Source organism: Saccopteryx bilineata, chromosome 7 (assembly GCF_036850765.1).
Source record: "Saccopteryx bilineata isolate mSacBil1 chromosome 7, mSacBil1_pri_phased_curated, whole genome shotgun sequence".
Taxonomy (NCBI): Eukaryota; Metazoa; Chordata; class Mammalia; order Chiroptera; family Emballonuridae; genus Saccopteryx; species Saccopteryx bilineata.
This window is the reverse complement of record NC_089496.1, coordinates 39,157,583-39,175,788: the sequence shown is the minus strand read 5'-3', so window position 1 is coordinate 39,175,788 and position 18,206 is coordinate 39,157,583.

Sequence of the window (18,206 nt, the reverse complement as noted above, 5' to 3'; positions counted from 1 at the left end):
TTTATTTTCTAGATTTTAATGACTTAACCATGAATAAGATGCAACTATATGCTTACTTGATACTGTTGGTTAAAATAAACCTTTAGAATGCGATCCATTCTTTCTTCTTTAATTAAAAATCTAATTTGTCTTGCTTATAGTCATTCTGCCAAGTATTTTACAGACTGAGGACTATGAAAAAAAGGGACAAGTAAGCATATGTTGGCACATTTAAAAGTTTTTTAATTATTTAACCACAAGGTAAAAAAACCCCCTAGATTTCAACATTAGTTACTTCAAAGAATTAATTCATCCATTCACTATACATGCATTTGTTTTTGAAAGAAAGAAAGAGGCCCTGGCCGGTTGGCCCAGTGGTAGAGCGTTGGCCTGGCGTGTGGGAGTCCCGGGTTTGATTCCCGGCCAGGGCACACAGGAGAGGCGCCCCTCTGCTTCTCCACCCCTTCCCCTCTCCTTCCTCTCTGTCTTTCTCTTCCCCTCCCGCAGCGAGGCTCCATTGGAGCAAAGATGGCCCAGGCGCTGGGGATGGCTCCTTGGCCTCTGCCCCAGGCGCTAGAGTGGCTCTGGTCGCCACAGAGCGACACCCCGGAGGGGCAGAGCACCGCCCCCTGGTGGGCAGAGCATCGCCCCTGGTGGGCATGCCGGGTGGATCCCAGTCAGGCGCATGCGGGAGTCTGTCTGACTGTCTCTCCCCGTTTCCAGCTTCAGAAAAAGACCAAAAAAAAGAAAAAAAAAAAAAAAAGAAAGAAACAGCCTGGTATCTTCCTGTGCTTTTTAATTATATGCCTTTGTTTGACTAATGGAAATATTATTCAGTATAATTTTGAACTGCATCCCTTGCCCTAAAGTTTGGGTTTCTTAAGAGCATTTTATAAACAGAAGCCTAAAAAGATGTTTATGTAAAAAATAAAAAATTTCTGAGGCTAACGTGTTTGGAGAACTGCACATCCTATCTTGGACATTTCAGTGTCTGTTAGCTTTGAATTTTCCAGGTGGTGCTTATGCTGCTGGTACAGTAGGACTATACTTAAAGTTTATTATCTATTGACCACCCCCCCCTTACTAGACTCCTAGTAACTCCATGGAAACAGGTACCAATTAAGTGGGTAAAACGAGCACTCCCGGTGCAGTGCGGAGGTCGTGACTCAGGAACAAGGACTGCTGGTCCCCTAGGCCGTACAGTTGCTATCTGTAGACCCAGACCTTATTACTTCTAATATGCTAGAGGAAGGTCTGCTCTTCTCCATTCATAAATCCTCTATGGAGAATAGGCAAAATAGGGCTGGAAGCAAGGTTTCGTTTAGGTCATACGGCCATGACCTCAAGGCTTGAATCCCAGTCTCTTATACACCACAGGAGGGCAAGTCGTTTGTCAGCAATAAATTCTGAGGTAGAAAAATAGGGTCAGAGGCCAAGTTTTCTTTGCTGCATGCTTTCAGCTGTGAGCTGCTAGCACCTGACCATGTCTCAGGGCCGTTGGCTAAAGCCATCCAGTCCTGGTGAATGGTGCATCTCACTGCATCTCAGTCCTGTTTGATGGAGATACTTGGGCATGGGAGTGCCCACCCCACAACCATCAAAGGGATGAGTGTAATCGTATTGTACATAAAATAAAGACTATTAAGTGGGATGAACGCACAGTACAATGTACAGAGGTGTGTTGTAGAATTGGATACCTGAAACCTGTATGGTTATGTTAACCAGTGTCAACCCAATAAATTCAATAAAAAAGAATATTGAGGGGCATATAATCGAAACTTGAGCGTAATTTCCAACCCACAATTTTATCCCTGCACTGTTAAATTAAAATAGCAAAGATATTAGTTAGATGGGGTGGCCCCCTGGGACAGTCACCAATCAGTTGACCCTGCAATCTGAGTCACTTGATAATTCAGATCATAAATGGAAGATATTATTTTTCCAAAGGTAGGTGTCTTGTCTCCACACAGTGGAAGCATTAAATGCATGATTTTATTTACTATAAGCATATAAGATATGATCCAAATAGAAAATAGAATTTTGTATGCAATTTTGTTGGTCAGTCAAACAGGTGCGTTTTACGTAATTAATACATCCTACAGAATATAAATTAACTGAAGTGGTTGAACAAGCATCTCCTGCAAACAGGGCAGGTAGGATAGTTTTCTAGGGCTTTAGGTGTCACTCTTATCTCCCTTTCCTGTTCACTGGCTGACTGTACTTTGGTGTTGTTGACAGTGACGTTAGCATCCATATCTCAGTGCTATGTGCTGGAATAGTAGAGATTGCTCAAGAAGTATGGCGTGGTGTCCAACCCTTGGGCCAGGAGAGAAGAAAGAGCTGATTTGACTGATTTATTCAAGTAGCACTGTCAGAAAGAGAGTTGACTTCTGCATTAAAATTTATATACATAGGTGGGACATAAAAATGAGACTAAGAGTCATGAACAAGAGTGTGGTGGTTACTGGGGGGTGGGGGAGAAGAGAGAGAGGGAGAGGGGAAGGGGAAGGGGGAGGGGGAGGGACACAAAGAAAACCAGATAGAAGGTGACAGTGGACAATCTGACTTTGGATGATGGATATGCAACATAATAGAATGACAAGATAACCTGGAGATGTTTTCTTTGAACATATGTACCCTGATTTATTGATGTCACCCCATTAAAATTAATAAAAATTTATAGTGAAAAAGTTTATAGAACCATTAAAAAAATTCATAAACTTATGCACAAATGTCCATTTTATTGTATGATTATTTAATAAATATGTAATGTTTTACTTTTCTTTCTGATTTTTATTTGCTGTATTTTTTATTGTATTATTACTAGGGCTATAACCCCCAGGACAATAATAAATAGAATTTGTACAGATAAACATTGTTGCCTTTTTTTTTTATCTTAGCAAGGAATAATTCAACCTTTGGGTTTTTGTTAGAGGCAATTTATCAGACTAAGAATGTTATTTATCATTCTTTTAGTTTGTCATGTATTGTGTTACACTTTTCCAAGCATTTTTATGTATTTATTAAAATTATAGAATGATATTTATCATTCTGTTAATTTTATGAATGAAATTTATTGCTTTTCAAATAATATACCAAGCTTACATTCCTGGAATAAACACAGTTTAGGTTTATAATCCCTTTGACCTATTATTGAATTTGATATGCTAATATTTCATCAAGTATAAATATTTTAAGTAATACTGTATTTGTTTATATTAATGAGGGATATCTGTTAACATCTTTAAATGTTCTTTTTGTGTGTAGATTTATTGAAGTAAACTTTACATATGATACATTGCACAGATTTTGAAAGAATTATTAAATGAGTTTTGAGATGTGATTATAACCATGTATCCTCTATTCCAGTAAAGACAGAGAGCATTTCTATAACCCCATAAAGTTTCCTTATGCTCCTGTACAACCAAGTCTTACTTCCCAGAGGCAAACACTGTCATATTTGATTTCTCTTGAGCTAGATGTATTTTCCTGTTTCTTGCTGTTCATATAAATAATATAGCAGCCTTCGGTGTCTGGGTTCTTTTATCCAACACAAGATTTTTGAGATTTATGTTGTTGCATACATCAGTAGTTTATTCAGTTTTATTGCTGAGTAGTATTTTATTGAATGAATATATCACAATGCTTTAAAATCTTTTAGCTTGCTGGACATTTGTATTGTTTCCAGTTGGCACTATTATAAATAAAAATACATATTTTTGTCTAAGTCTTCTATGGACAAATTGTTTCATTTATTTGAGTAAATACCTAGGAATTTTTGCATCATAGGTTAGATATATGTTTAACTTTATAAGGAAATATCAAGTGGAACTAATGGATATGAAGTCCACAGAACAAAGTAAGATTTTAATTGAAAGTAACCTCATCACTTGATATCACTTGATAGGGATGTACTAAAAAGAAAGGATTGAAAAATATAGTCTATGGACTAAATCTTATATTCTACCTATTATTGTAGGGCTTGCAAATTGATATTTATTATAATACAAAATGTAAATTGACTATTAATCTTTTGGCAATAAAAGTTGCTTAACTTGTCTTCTTGCAGCCCCCAAAATAAAGATTTACTATTTGACTCTTAGAAAAAAAGTTGCTGACCCTGGGTGTTGTTGCAGTAGTAAGATAGTTGAGCACTTAAAGAATGTTCTAAGAATGATAATATAGAGCATCCATGATAAACAGTACAACTTTGAAGCAAAGAAAAAAATTATCATAAATCAGACATATTGATCCAGAGATTATGAAATGAAAAAATATTATTTCCAAAGGCCTTATTGAAATACATAATCAATAGAAGCATTCCCAAAGGCAAGGTAGATGGTCTACCACCATCAAGAATGCCAGAATTACACCTGAATCTAACATAATGCTGTATGTCAACTATAATTGAAAAATAAAATTTATATAAAAAAGAATGCCAGAATTATTAACCATAGTGGAAAATGAAACACTATAGAAAATGATTAAAACAGTAAAATGATTGGAAAGAGGAGAGAGAAACAGAAAAACCACACCCAGTTAAAAATACTATATCCATGGCAACACTAGACAAGAAAATAAAGGAAGATTTAGAAAAATGAGGAGGAGGAGAAGAATAAAGAAGAAGCAGCTAAGTTTGTGGTAGCTGTTGTGCAGCAATAAAAAACTAATGCATCTGTCTTTATAAACATATGACTACCTCTTCTATAAAGGAAAAGCATCTGCCATGTGCTTAGATTTAAACAATTCTAAATTTATTATCTATAACTTATAAGCAAGTAGCTTCTGTTATACAATATCCCTGTTCACTAGGAAAATAAGACTGATAAGAGAAAGATGTTACTTGTTTACTAGAAATGTGAAGACACTGCTAAAAATTATGTAACAACTAGAATATTAGGCATGTTGAAAATATCTAGGACCCCAAAGAGCACAAAACCCAGAAAGTCACTGCTTCACCAACAACTAAACCGCAAGTTCACTCTATGTCTCCTGGATATGTCAAATGGGCTATGAATCATCTTACACTAACCATAAGGTAATTGCAATCCATTTCCAGATGGAACAAATGGATCTTTAAACAGGAGCAAGTAGACGAGCTGATAAATGATGGTGACTCAAGCAGAGATATTGACTAAATTCTAAGAATAAAGTAGTGTGTGCTCTTTTTGCTTTGTTAGTTCTCACTGCCATTTAAATTGCCTGATTTAAATTGAATGATTGCTTGATTAACTTTTAAATGAGTATAAGTGTAAATATAGAAGGCAATAAGTGACTGATAGTTTTCTTGGTCATCACTTTTCATTGACATATTGCAACTCATTCTTTGTAGTAATGCAAGCCAAAATCTAAATTAAAACACAGTTTCAAATAATAGGTATTTGGCTCAAGTACAATAAAACATATTTTAAAAAAATTATTTCTAAGTATTTATTCATTTTGATGCTATAATAAATGGAATTTTATTTTCTGATTTTTTAATAATAGTATAAAAATTACAGTTGAATTTTCTATCTTGACCCTGTGTCAAGCAGTATTTCTAAATATGCTTTTTAATTCTTGTAATAGATTTCTTAGGATTTTCTAAATAAACAGTCATGCTATAAGTCAATAAAGACAGCTTTTACTTTTTTCTATCTAATTTTTTATGAATTTGTTTTGTCTGTTTCCTTTTGTTTACTTTTTTATTTTATTGCACCAGTTAGAACCATCAGAATAATATTAAACAAAAGAGGTCAAAATGGGTAATGTTTTTTTGTTCCCATGTTTATCAGAAAGGCAGTTAATATTTCACTGTGAAATATGATGCTAACTATAGTTTTTTTCATAGAAGCTTTTAATAAGAATAAGGAAGTTCCTCCTACTGCTAGTTTGCTCTTAAGTTTATCAAGAATAAGTGATAATATTTGTTACATGCATTCTTATTCATTGAAAGGATTATAGTTTTTCTTCTTCTTAAATATGGTAAATTGTAGTGATCAATATTCCAATGTAAACTCAGAACTTGTGTTGCTGAGATAAAACCCATGGCTTGGCCTGACCTGTGGTGGTGTGGTGGTATGTTAAGAAGCCTGTTGTAAACAGATCAAAGGGGAAAAAGAATATAGCAAAAGAGGAATACAGTTTTAAAGAATAAAATGACAAGAAACAACTACATATCAATAATAACCTTAAATGTAAATGGATTAAATAATCCAATCAAAAGACATACGGTAGCTGCATGGATGAGAAAACAAGACCCTTACATATTCTGTCTACAAGAGACACCTCAAAACAAAAGATGCATATAGACTGAAGGTAAAAGGATGAAAAAAAATATTTCATGCAAGTGGAAATGAAAAAAAAGCTGGGGTAGCAATACTTATATCAGACAAAATGGACTTTAAAAAAAGGCTATAGTAAGAGATAAAGAAGGTCACTACATAATGATAAAGGGAGCAATCCAACAGGATGATATAGCCATTATAAATATCTACACACCTAATATAGGAGCACCTAAATATATAAAGCAGACTTTGATGGATATATACTATAATAGTAGGAGATTTGAATACCCCACTAATATCACTAGATAGATCCTCAAGAAAGAAAATTAACAAAGAAACAGCAGACTTAAAGGAGTAACTAGATCAACTTGATTTAATAGATATCTTCAGAACTTTTCACCCTGAAGCAGCAGAATATAAATTCTTTTCAAGTGCTCATGGTACATTATCTAGGATAGACCACATGTTAGGGCACAAAAGCAGTCTTAACAAATTTAAGAATATTGAAATAATATCAAGCATTTTCTCTGATCACAATGGCATGAAACTAGAAATCAACCACAACAGAAAACTGAAAAATACTCAAACCCTTGGAAACTAAATAGCATGTTATTAAATAACAAATGGGTTAACAATGAGATCAAAGAAGAAATAAAAATATTTCTAGAAACAAATCATAATGAGCATACAACAACTCAAAATTTATGGGACACAGCAAAAACAGTACTGAGAGGGAAGTTCATAGCATTACAGGCATACCTTAAAAAGATAGAAAAAGCTCAAATTAACAACTTAACCCTGCATCTAAAAGAACTAGAAAAAGAACAGCAAGTAATACCCAGAGGTAGTAGTAGGAAGGAAATAATAAAGATCAGAGCAGAAATAAATGACATAGAGGCTAAAGAAACAATATAGAGGATCAATGAAACCAGGAGCTGGTTCTTTGAAAAGGTAAACAAGATCAATGAACCTTTAACCAGATTCACCAAGAAAAAAAGAGAGAGGACTCAAATAAATAAAATTAGAAATGAGAGTGGAAAAATAACAACTGACTCAATAGAAATACAAAGAATTGTAAGAAAATACTATGAAGAACTGTATGCCAAAAACTAGACAACCTACGTGAAATGGACAAATTTCTTGAAACATATAATCTTTTAAAAATCAATCTGGAAGAATCAGAAAACCTAAACAGACAGATTACAATAAATGTGATTGAGACAGTTATCAAAAAACTCCCAACAGCCCTGGCCAGTTGGCTCAGCGGTAGAGCATCGGCCTAGCGTGTGGAAGACCGGGGTTCGATTCCCGGCCAGGGCACACAGGAGAAGCGCCCATTTGCTTCTCTACCCCTCCGCCGCGCTTTCCTCTCTGTCTCTCTCTTCCCCTCCCGCAGCCGAGGCTCCATTGGAGCAAAGATGGCCCAGGCGCTGGGGATGGCTCTGTGGCCTCTGCCCCAGGCGCTAGAGTGGCTCTGGACGCAACATGGCGACACCCAGGATGGGCAGAGCATCGCCCCCTGGTGGGCAGAGCGTCGCCCCTGGTGGGCGTGCCAGGTGGATCCCGGTCGGGCGCATGCGGGAGTCTGTCTGACTGTCTCTCCCTGTTTCCAGCTTCAGAAAAAGGAAAAAAAAAAAACTCCCAACAAACAAAAGTCCTGGGCCAGATGGCATCACAAGTGAATTCTACTAAATATTCAAAGAACTAACTCCTATCCTTCTCAAGCTCTTTCAAAAAATTCAAGAGGAAGGAAGTCTTCCAAGCTTCTTTTATGAGGCAAGCATTATTCTGATTCCAAAACCAGGCAAAGACAATACAAATAAAATTATAGGCCAATATCCTTGATGAATTTAGATGCTAAAATCCTCAACAAAATATTGGCAAACCAGATCCAGCAATATATGAAAAAATTACACACCATGATCAAGTGGGATTTATTCTGGGGAGGCAAGGCTGGTACAATATTTGCAAATCAATCAATGTGATTTATCACATAAACAAAAGGAAGGAGAAAACCACATGATAATTTCAATAGATGCAGAAAAAGCATTTGATAAAATCCAGCACCCACTCATGATCAAAACTCTCAGCAAAGTGGGAATACAGGGAACATACCTCAACATGATAAAGGCCATCTATGACAAACTCACAGCCAACATCATACTCAATGGGCAAAAATTAAAAGCAATCCCCTTAATATAGGAACAAGGCAGGGGTGTCCCCTTTCACCACTCTTATTCAACATAATTCTGGAAGTCCTAGCCACAGCAATCAGATAAGAAGAAGAAATAAAAGGCATCCAAATTGGAAAAGAAGAAGTAAAACTATCATTATTTACAGATCATATGATATTGTATATAGAAAACCCTAAAGCCTCAGTCAAAAAACTACTGGACCTGATAAATGAATTCAGCAAGGTAGCAGGATATAAAAATAATACTCAGAAATCAGAGGCATTTTTATACACCAACAATGAACAGTCAGAAAGAGAAATTAAGGAAACAATCCCCTTCACTACTACAAACAAAAAAATTAAGTACCTATGAGTAAATTTAACCAAGGAGATTAAAGATTTGTACTCGGAAAATTATAAAACATTGATAAAAGAAACCAAGGAAGATACAAACAGGTCAAAGTATATATCGTGTTCATGGTTAGGAAGAATAAACATCATTAAAATGTCTATATTACCCAAAACAATTTATAAATTCAATGCAATACCAATTAAGATACCAATGACATACTTCAGAAATATAGAACGCATTCCAAAAATTTATATGGAACCAAAGAAGAACACAAATAACCTCAGCAATCTTGAAAAGGAAAAATAAAATGGAAAGAATCACACTTCCAGATATCAGGTTATACTACAAGGCCATTGTACTCAAAACAGCTTGGTATTGGCATAAGAACAGGCATATAGATCAATGGAACTGAACAGAGACCCCAGAAATAAACCCACACCTTTATGGACAACTGATATTTGACAAAGGAGGTAAGGGCATACAGTGGAGTAAAGACAGCCTCTTTAACAAATGGTGTTGGGAAAATTGGACAGCTACCTGCAAAAAAATGAAACTAGACCACTAACTTACACCATTCACAAAAATAAACTCAAAATGGATAAAAGACTTAAATGTAAGCCGTGAAACCATAAACATCTCAAGAGAAAACATAGGCAGTAAGCTCTCTGACATCTCTCACAGCAATATATTTGCTGATTTATCTCCATGGGCAAGTGAAATAAAAGACAGGATAGCGACTTCCCTGGCCTCTGTCCTTGGGCCTAATGGAACCTCGTCAGGTGGGAAGTGCTCTGTACTCAATAAAGCCTTTTATTATTTCACACTTCATGGCTCCAGCCCCTTAAAAAAATTTAAAAAAAAATAAAAGACAGGATAAACAAATGGGACTATATCAAACTAAAAAGCTTTTGCACAGCTAAAGACAATAAGAACAGAATAAAAGGACAAACTACACAATGGGTGAACATATTTGACAATACGTCTGATAAGGGGTTAATAACCAAAATTTATAAAGAACTTGTAAAACTCAACACCAGGAAGGTAAACAATTTAATCAAAAAAATGGGCAAAAGAAATGAGTAGACACTTCTCCAAAGAGGACAAACAAATGGCCAATAGGCATATGAAAAAATGCTTAACATCACTAATCATTAGGGAAATGCAAATTAAAACCACGAGATATCACCTCACACCAGTCAGAATGGCGCTCAACAAAACAACACAGAATAAGTGCTGTTGAGGATGTGGAGAAAAGGGAACCCTCCTGCACTGCTGGTGGGAATGCAAACTGGTGCAGCCACTGTGGAAAACAGTATGGAGATTCCTCAAAAAATTAAAAATCAAACTGCCTTTTTCCCAGCTATCCCACTTTTAGGAATATACCTTAAGAACACCATAGCACTGTTCCAAAAGGAGAAATGCACCCCCATGTTTATTGCAGCATTGTTCACAATAGTGGAGATCTGGAAACAGCCCAAGTGTCCATCAGTGGACGAATAGATTAAAAAGCAGTGGTACATATATACAATGGAATGCTATGGGGTCATGAAAAAGAAGGAAATCTTACCTTTTGCGATAACATGGATGGACCTGGAAACTATGATGTTAAGTGAAATAAACCAGGCAGAAAAAGAAAAATATCATATGACCTCATTCATTTGAGGAATCCAAGAAACAGTGAGAACTGAGGAACGAAATGGAGACAGAGGAGAGATCAAAGGGACCGGAGGAAAAGGGGACAGAGGGAAAGAGGATGATAGGATGGGATAAACCTGAAGGGAAGGGGGAGGTTGGCAAGGGAGATGTTGAGGGGAATACGGGGGAGGGGGGATGCATTTGGGGCAACACTAGAATCTATGTAAACAAAATAAATTAAAACCAATAAAAATAAATAAATAAAAGACTGAAATAATAAAAAAACCTGTTGGCTTATAGTGTTAATATTCTCATTATTTGTTTGCTTCTGAAATGTTGTTATACTGCTCTCATTGCCTGTTTTTTTTTACTTTATCCAATATTGTTTTGAAATTTTATTTTAAGTACCATATTAACTTTTTAGTCCAACTTCCTTGTAGTGTTAATGGTTTTATTAAAGATTGAAATATATGTTTTTCACTTAAAATCCCATGGGATTTGATATTGTACTACATAAAATGCTATTTTTCAGCCTTCAGTGGCAAATCCCAGCATTCTGGGCAAGGTTAGGTCATAGGTGGCTGGAGCAGGGCTGGAAGAGACTGAACCCTCCCTTAGAGGAGCGAGGGAGAAGCCTACCTTCCAGTGTCCCTGTTTCCTCACAGCAGAGGCATGTAAGTCTGGCAGGCTTTAGCTCGATGACCTTCCTTTCCACTATTGAAGCAGGACCAAGATGGCATCCTATGAGACCTCTTTGGGGCGTTGGAGCCTTTAAGGGCATATCCTAAAAGCTGGTAGTTCCCCTGATCTCTATTGGGCTTTTTCTGCCTCTTGGTATCTTAAAGGCCATGCTCAGAAGATCTTGCTGAGGGGTTTGAGGATCCCCATCCACCTATATAAATATTTTCCATATATCTGGAGCTATTTGGAAAAAGACAAAACAGTGTTACTAGCTGGATCAAATAAAGAAGGTAGTAGTTTGTAGGAGAAAAAGATTTGGTGTCTCCTGTTCATCAGCATTCAAAAGAAATTTAAATTTTTTTTTAAGTAAAAAGCATGATATGGTAGACCCGTAGGAGTTCCAGGATAAGACTCCCCTAGGGTATTTCTTCTAAGAAGCAGGTAAACTGATCTCATTTGCACAAGGGCCACTTAACTATGTCTTGCTTGAATAGTCAGATGTTTTATTCTTCCCTTGAAGAACTCTGTTGTGGGTGTTGATAGTCCTATTTTCTGCTGCTTTGTTTAATATATAATGTTTCCTTTATTCCTCCTACCTCAATGCCCCACTCATATTTCAGGCTGGGACCTACTCCTAATTTAGAGCTCTTTTTCCCCCTTTCGCCAACTTCTATTATGAATCTACCCTTGCCACCCAGCTTAGTGTATCCCAAGGTTCTCTTTACCAAGCCACAGTCGCAGAGCTCCAGGGAAAAGCAACCTGGTCTCATCTCTCCAGGCAGAGGAGAACAGAAGCTCCATCTCCACACATGCTGCAGATGGCTTTTCCAGTCTACCTGAATCATTACCAGCTAGAAGCAGCGGTCACTGGGACTTGGACGTGAGCTGCAAAGTATAAAATTGTGACAACAATTCCAGTGCCATGCGAACTTTTCCTGGATGTGGACTTTTCCTGGACTCCTGCTCCCTGTGACAGCTCCTAACAGACTGAACTGGGGTTGGGTTGCATTTTTCAGGGATCTGGCATGGTGTTGGGGCCAACTTGGACTTGGTGAACATGTTAAGGACACTACTCTTTTATGGATTCTTGCTGTATTGGCCAAGAGTTTGCTTAAAGGCTTTAATCACTGTAAAAAAAATATAATAGAAGACTGGATAAAGAAGATGTGGCATATTTACACCATGGTATACTATTCAGCCATGGGAAGTGATGACATCGGATCACTTACAACAAAATGGTGGGATCTTGATAACATTATATGGAGTGAAATAAGTAAATCAGAAAAAAAACAAGAACTGCAGGATTCCATACATTGGTGGGACATAAAAACGACACTAAGAGACATGGACAAGAGTGTGGTGGTTAAGGGGGGCAGGGGGAAGGAAGGAGGGAGAGGTGGAGGGGCACAAAGAAAACTAGAGAGAAGGAGACGGAGGACAATCTGACTTTGGGTGATGGGTATGCAACAGAATTGAATGACAAGATAACCTGGACATGTTTTCTTTGATTATATGTACCCTGATTTATTGATGTCACCCCATTAAAATAAAAATTTATATATATATATAAACAAAACAAAACAAAATGCTATTTTTGGCATATAATTAAAATGTCTATTCATTACATACTTCACAATATGCTGTATATAGTTTTTGCTTTAAATAAGATTACTTTTTAAAATTAATGGGGGAAAAGCTTTGCTTTATACTTACCAACGTATTTACTATTTCATGCCCTCTTCATTTCTTTCTATTCATCTATTTTCCTTTCATTTTATTCTTCACCCTGAATAACTTCCTCTAGCATTTCTTCTGGCTCAGCTTTCCTGCTGACAAATTATCTAGCTTTTGTTTATCTAAAATTGTTTTTATTTCATTTTCATTTTTTACAGAATATATTTGCTGGATATGGAATGTTGGGTTGATAATTAGGTTTTTTTCCTTCTTCTTTCTGGTTATTGTTTGTCCTCCATTATTTTTGAAAAAAAAGACAGCATAATTTTTATTCTTGTTTGTAAGATGTCATTTTCTCTGGCTGGTTTGAAATTTTCACTTTATTTGAATTTCAACTCTTTGATAATGATGTTTATGTGTATAGTTTTCTTTGTATGTATTTGCTTGTGATTTGCTGAGTTTCCTCTGTCATTTACTGTTTCTCATATAGTTTAAATGTTATTAATCATTATATCTTTAAATTTTTCTTCTGCCTCATTATCTTTTCCTTTTCTTCGTGACTTTACAGGTGCAAATTTAGATTCCTGGTATTTTCTGACTGGTTGCTAAGGTGCCATTTATTTATTTATTTTTATTATTTAAAGAGAGGGAGAGACAGATAGGAAGAGAGAGATATGAAGCATCAATTTGTTTTTGTGTTACTTTAGCTGTTCTGTTCACTGATTGCTCTCATACATGCCTTGATGGCGGGGGAGGTTGGCTCTAGCTGAGCCAGTGACCTCTTGTTCAAGCCACTGACTGTAGACTTCAAGCCAGCAATCTTTGGGCTCAAGCCAGTGACCTTTGGGCTCAAGTCAGAGACCATGGCATCTTGTCCAATGACCCCACACTCAAGGTGGCTACCCCACCCTCAAGTTGGTGAGCCTGTGCTCAAGCAGGCAACCTCAGGGTTTCCTCAGTGTCCCAGGTTGACACTATCCACTGTAGCACTACCAGTCAGGCAGCTGAGGTGCCATTTATGTATTTATGGTAAATAATTTTTTCTTTATTGTTCACATGAATAATCTCTATTAATCTTTCTCTAAATTTACCTACCCTTTAATTTGTCATCATCGGTCTTCACTTCTTAAGCCTATCCATTAAATGTTAACTTAAGATATTATATATTTTAGTTAGTTTTTTGAATAGGTTTCACTTTTCTCTGAGATTTCCTACATGATCACTCATTATGACCATCCTTGTGGCTTCTATAGCCTTAAACATATAATAATTGCTTTATAATGTTTGCAAATTTAAACAACTAGACCAATGAAGTGTCTATTTCGATATATTGTAATATATGTGAAGATGTTCCTATTTCTTTGCAAGTCTAGTAATATTTTTATTCAATGTTGGACTTTTGTCTTGGTGTTAGAAAGCAAAAAATATTACTGGCTAATTACCTTAAACATGTGGCACTTTATACTCTTTCATTTCTTACCTATGTGTTTTTTCTTGGTTTGTCCTTAGTCTACAGATAATTTTTTAGTCTTGTTTGTAATACTTAGTTTAAACTGAAGATTTTTGTAATTTCAGTGGAAATCTTAAAGTTTATAAAACAAAACTCAGATGTTATATTTTATCTCATTTGCATTTGACAGGAGCTGAGCTATCTGCTCAGCTTTTTTAAATACCCAGCTGTTGTTTTTCTCTAGACTTCTTGTAGTTTTCCTCGTGCTTTTAAAGGTCAGCCAAGGACTCGAGGAAAATTTATATGCTGACTTGGGGACTCTTCTCTCTGTGGTTCCTTCCTTCGCAATATTTCTGCCTTCAACTTACAGCTCATCTCTTAGCCCCAATCTCTCCTCTGACACCTCAATTTGATAAAACAGCAGATTTCTGCTTGAATTATAACTTCCCTGTGCCCTATGAATTGGGAAATGCCTTCGTGGAAAAGTCAAATAAATCTGGATCTGACTCAGTGCCATTTAATTCCTTCAAGGATTGCATCTATCATAATTCCTGCCTGCCTTTGTTCATTTTAGAGTGCCTTCAAATTTATGGATTATTTTGATATAATTATTATTTGCAGAAGAGTTAGCCTTTATCTGTAATATATATAAGCTACTCTGTCTTTGCCCCAATCTAAACTTGCTTTTCTTTGTGACATTTATAGGCATCTCTTCATGGCTTTTAGCATCGAAATGCCCTTTGAATTCAAGTCCAGTTTAATTGTGTCATCCTCATAGTTGAGCTTTTGCCTTAACTTCAGGAGGATTCTCTCTTTATACTTAAGGAAATTCACTAGTATATCTCTTGACCCATATTGCTACACAACAGTTTATTCATTCACGAACATCTGTCACCGACTATGTACCAGCTATTAAAAAGATTGTTAGGAATACAACAATGGAAACCCCCCACACACACACACAAGCCTGACTAGATGGTGGTTCAGTGGAGAGAGCATTGGCCTGATATGCAGAGGACCCAGGTTTGAAACCCTGAGGTTGCCAGCTTGAGCATGGGTTCATCTGGCTTGAGGGCAGGGTCGCTGGCTTGAGCATGGGATCATAGACATGACTCAGTGGTCTCTTAAGCCCAACATTGCTGGCTTGAGCAAGGGATCACTGGCTTTACTGGAGACCCCAATAAAAGCAAATATGGGAAAGCAATCAATGAGCAACTAAGGTCCCACAGCAAAGAATTGATGCTTCTCACCTCTCCCCCTTTCTGTCTGTCTGTCCCTATCTGTTCTTCTCTCTGTCTCTCTCTCTCTTGTTAAAAAACAACAACAAGAAACCAAAATTATATTATAATAGGTGACCTATTTTATAGTAAGAGAGAAAATAAACATATTTCTATTTTATACTTCTATCACTGCCATCACTTGATAAATATATCACAATGAATAATAGTTAACAATAGCATGCTGTTTCCTTCATTATGTTTGTCTAAAAATGTTCTAATTTATTTATTAATAACATTAAAAACATCCATTGTTTACTTCTGTGATGTTGGCTTTGTTTCTGAAAGCTTTTAAGTTTTTTGTGCAATAGAGTTGCCTTTCACAGAAATTTTATTCACATGACATTTAGGAAAATTATTTTATATTTTATATTCTTCAATCTATGCATGAATATTCATCAGTATTTCTTGAGTAGAATTTCCCTGCTTCAGTCTATATTTCTTATTGTGCGATAAAGACCCCCATAAAAACTGTCTTTTTAGGAAAACAAATGAGATGGTTTTATTCCATGCTTACAATGAAGCAAAGTGGAATTTAAGACCAACTAGAAACCACTTTATCCAAAGTTACCATTACTGATGCATGAATTTAAATGGTCACAAAGCAGTACTAAAGAATGTCATAAAGAAATTTTCTATGGCTTTTGAGCAGATTTTGTATTTGAATTGTGTGATTTATTAACACATTTTCCAACAAATCAGCTTTCTTTTTGCTTTTTATTGAAAGTTAGTATTGATATACACATGCAACTTAACAGGATTAAAATTAATGTTAAATGATAATAATTAAGATTATTTTGTAATGAATAGTGTATTGATTGCTGTAGTTTTCACTTTTTTAGACTTAAATTGACCTTTCTCTTCTTCTTCCTCATATCATCTCTGTTCAATATGTCTTTATTTTAAATCAGCTTTCAAAATTGAGAGGTGTGTCCTTGAAATCAGGTAAGGTATGAGAGAATTGTTGAGTAGGCTATGGATTGCTACCCTGCTGGTTGTTCCGCTACCCATCATTCCTTGCATTATTCACACCTCTTGCTTCTTTCTCTTTTATTTCTTTCTCTGGACTAGGAAAAGTCAAAGTCCTGTCAACCTGGCACTAGCTCTGAGGCTGTGTCCGCATCATACAGCTCAGTCAGCTCAGCCCAACAGCTGGCCATTTCAGTCACACCATGAGTTTAGAAGACATCTGTTCTAACTCTATTGATTGTTTATTGACGAAGAAGCCGTCCATGTGGTAACATGGAATAGATACAAACTCAGTCTGATGAAACCTCAATTTGAGCCCCAAGGGCTCCAGTCCAGCATCTTGTTAATTGTTCTATTTCAGTCTTTCTTGTTTACCTCAACCAGTGTTCGAAAACCGAGAGGGAGTCTTTAATCGTACTCTTTTCATTTACTTGTCTCAGTTTTTAAAAAGCAATAGGTGAAGATAAAAATATGACATCTTCTGAACCTTCAAATCATAATATTGTAACACATTTAAAGCAATAGTAGAACCCAGTGTTTATATTATCCATTTTCAAACTTTGATCAGTGGATTTCTAGCATTCTCTTAGCATTGTCTGAAAGACTAATAGATTTGTGTGCAAGGTCAAGGTGGGTGGGGGGAGGAGGTAGGCAGCATGACTCAAAGGATGTTTGATGGACTGCATTTTCTGTCCATCAGATGGGACACAAACCTCATTCCTATACACACATCACCATGTAGATTCATTTCATACCCAAGTTCTGGTTTTATCACTTTTATACAGTGGAGTTCCCTAAGAGATTACTTTTGAGAAAAAATCTCCTTTGTTAAAATATTTTAATGCCAATGATTTAGTTCAAATCTGTCATTTTTGGTCAAGGCACATATGGGAGTTGATGCTTCCAGCTCCTCCCCCCCTTCTCTCTCTCTCTCTCTCTCTCTCTCTCTCTCTCTCTCTCTCTCTCCCTCTCCTCTCTAAAATGAATAAATAAAATAAAAAAATTAAAAAAAAAAAAAAAAAAGACTGCAGTTTAGAAAAAAAAAAAAATCTGTCATTTTTCAGACTGAGATATTTAGAATCATAGAGAATGTGACTTTCTCAGGGTCATGCTGCTATTTAAGTTCATACTACATCTTCTAACATTGAAGAAAAGCTGCTCACTCAGTCTCCAAACCAAATTACAAGAACTTTCTGAAGTACAGATCTCTCTATAAATAGAAAAACCAAAAAAGAAATGAAAGTTGTTTATTTAGGGGCCATGTGCTAACCACACTGTCAGAAATTGCTGCTGTTACCTGCTCAATTTCCATTACATACTCACTTTGTTGGACCTAAATACTAATTCATCTATCCATTATAAAAAGATTTATCATGTATACACTATGTGCCAGATGCTAAGGGCATATATATGAGAGAATAAAATTGACATATTTTCTACCTTTTCTAGCTCTTATATTTTATTGAAAAATGTACTTTAGGGCACAAAAATTGTAGTGTTATAATTTGAACAGTAATGAAAAATAGCTATTGTTTATTGAAAGCTAGGGGCTCTTGCTTTCTCTCCATTTATATATATACACACACACATATCTATACATATATACATACATACGTACATATATACATAAATACATATATATCTTACCATTCTACAATATAGTTATTACCGTTTCCATTTTGCGTGTGAAGACATCGAGGCACATAAAGGGTTAAATAACATATCCAAGATCATACAACTAAAGAGAGGC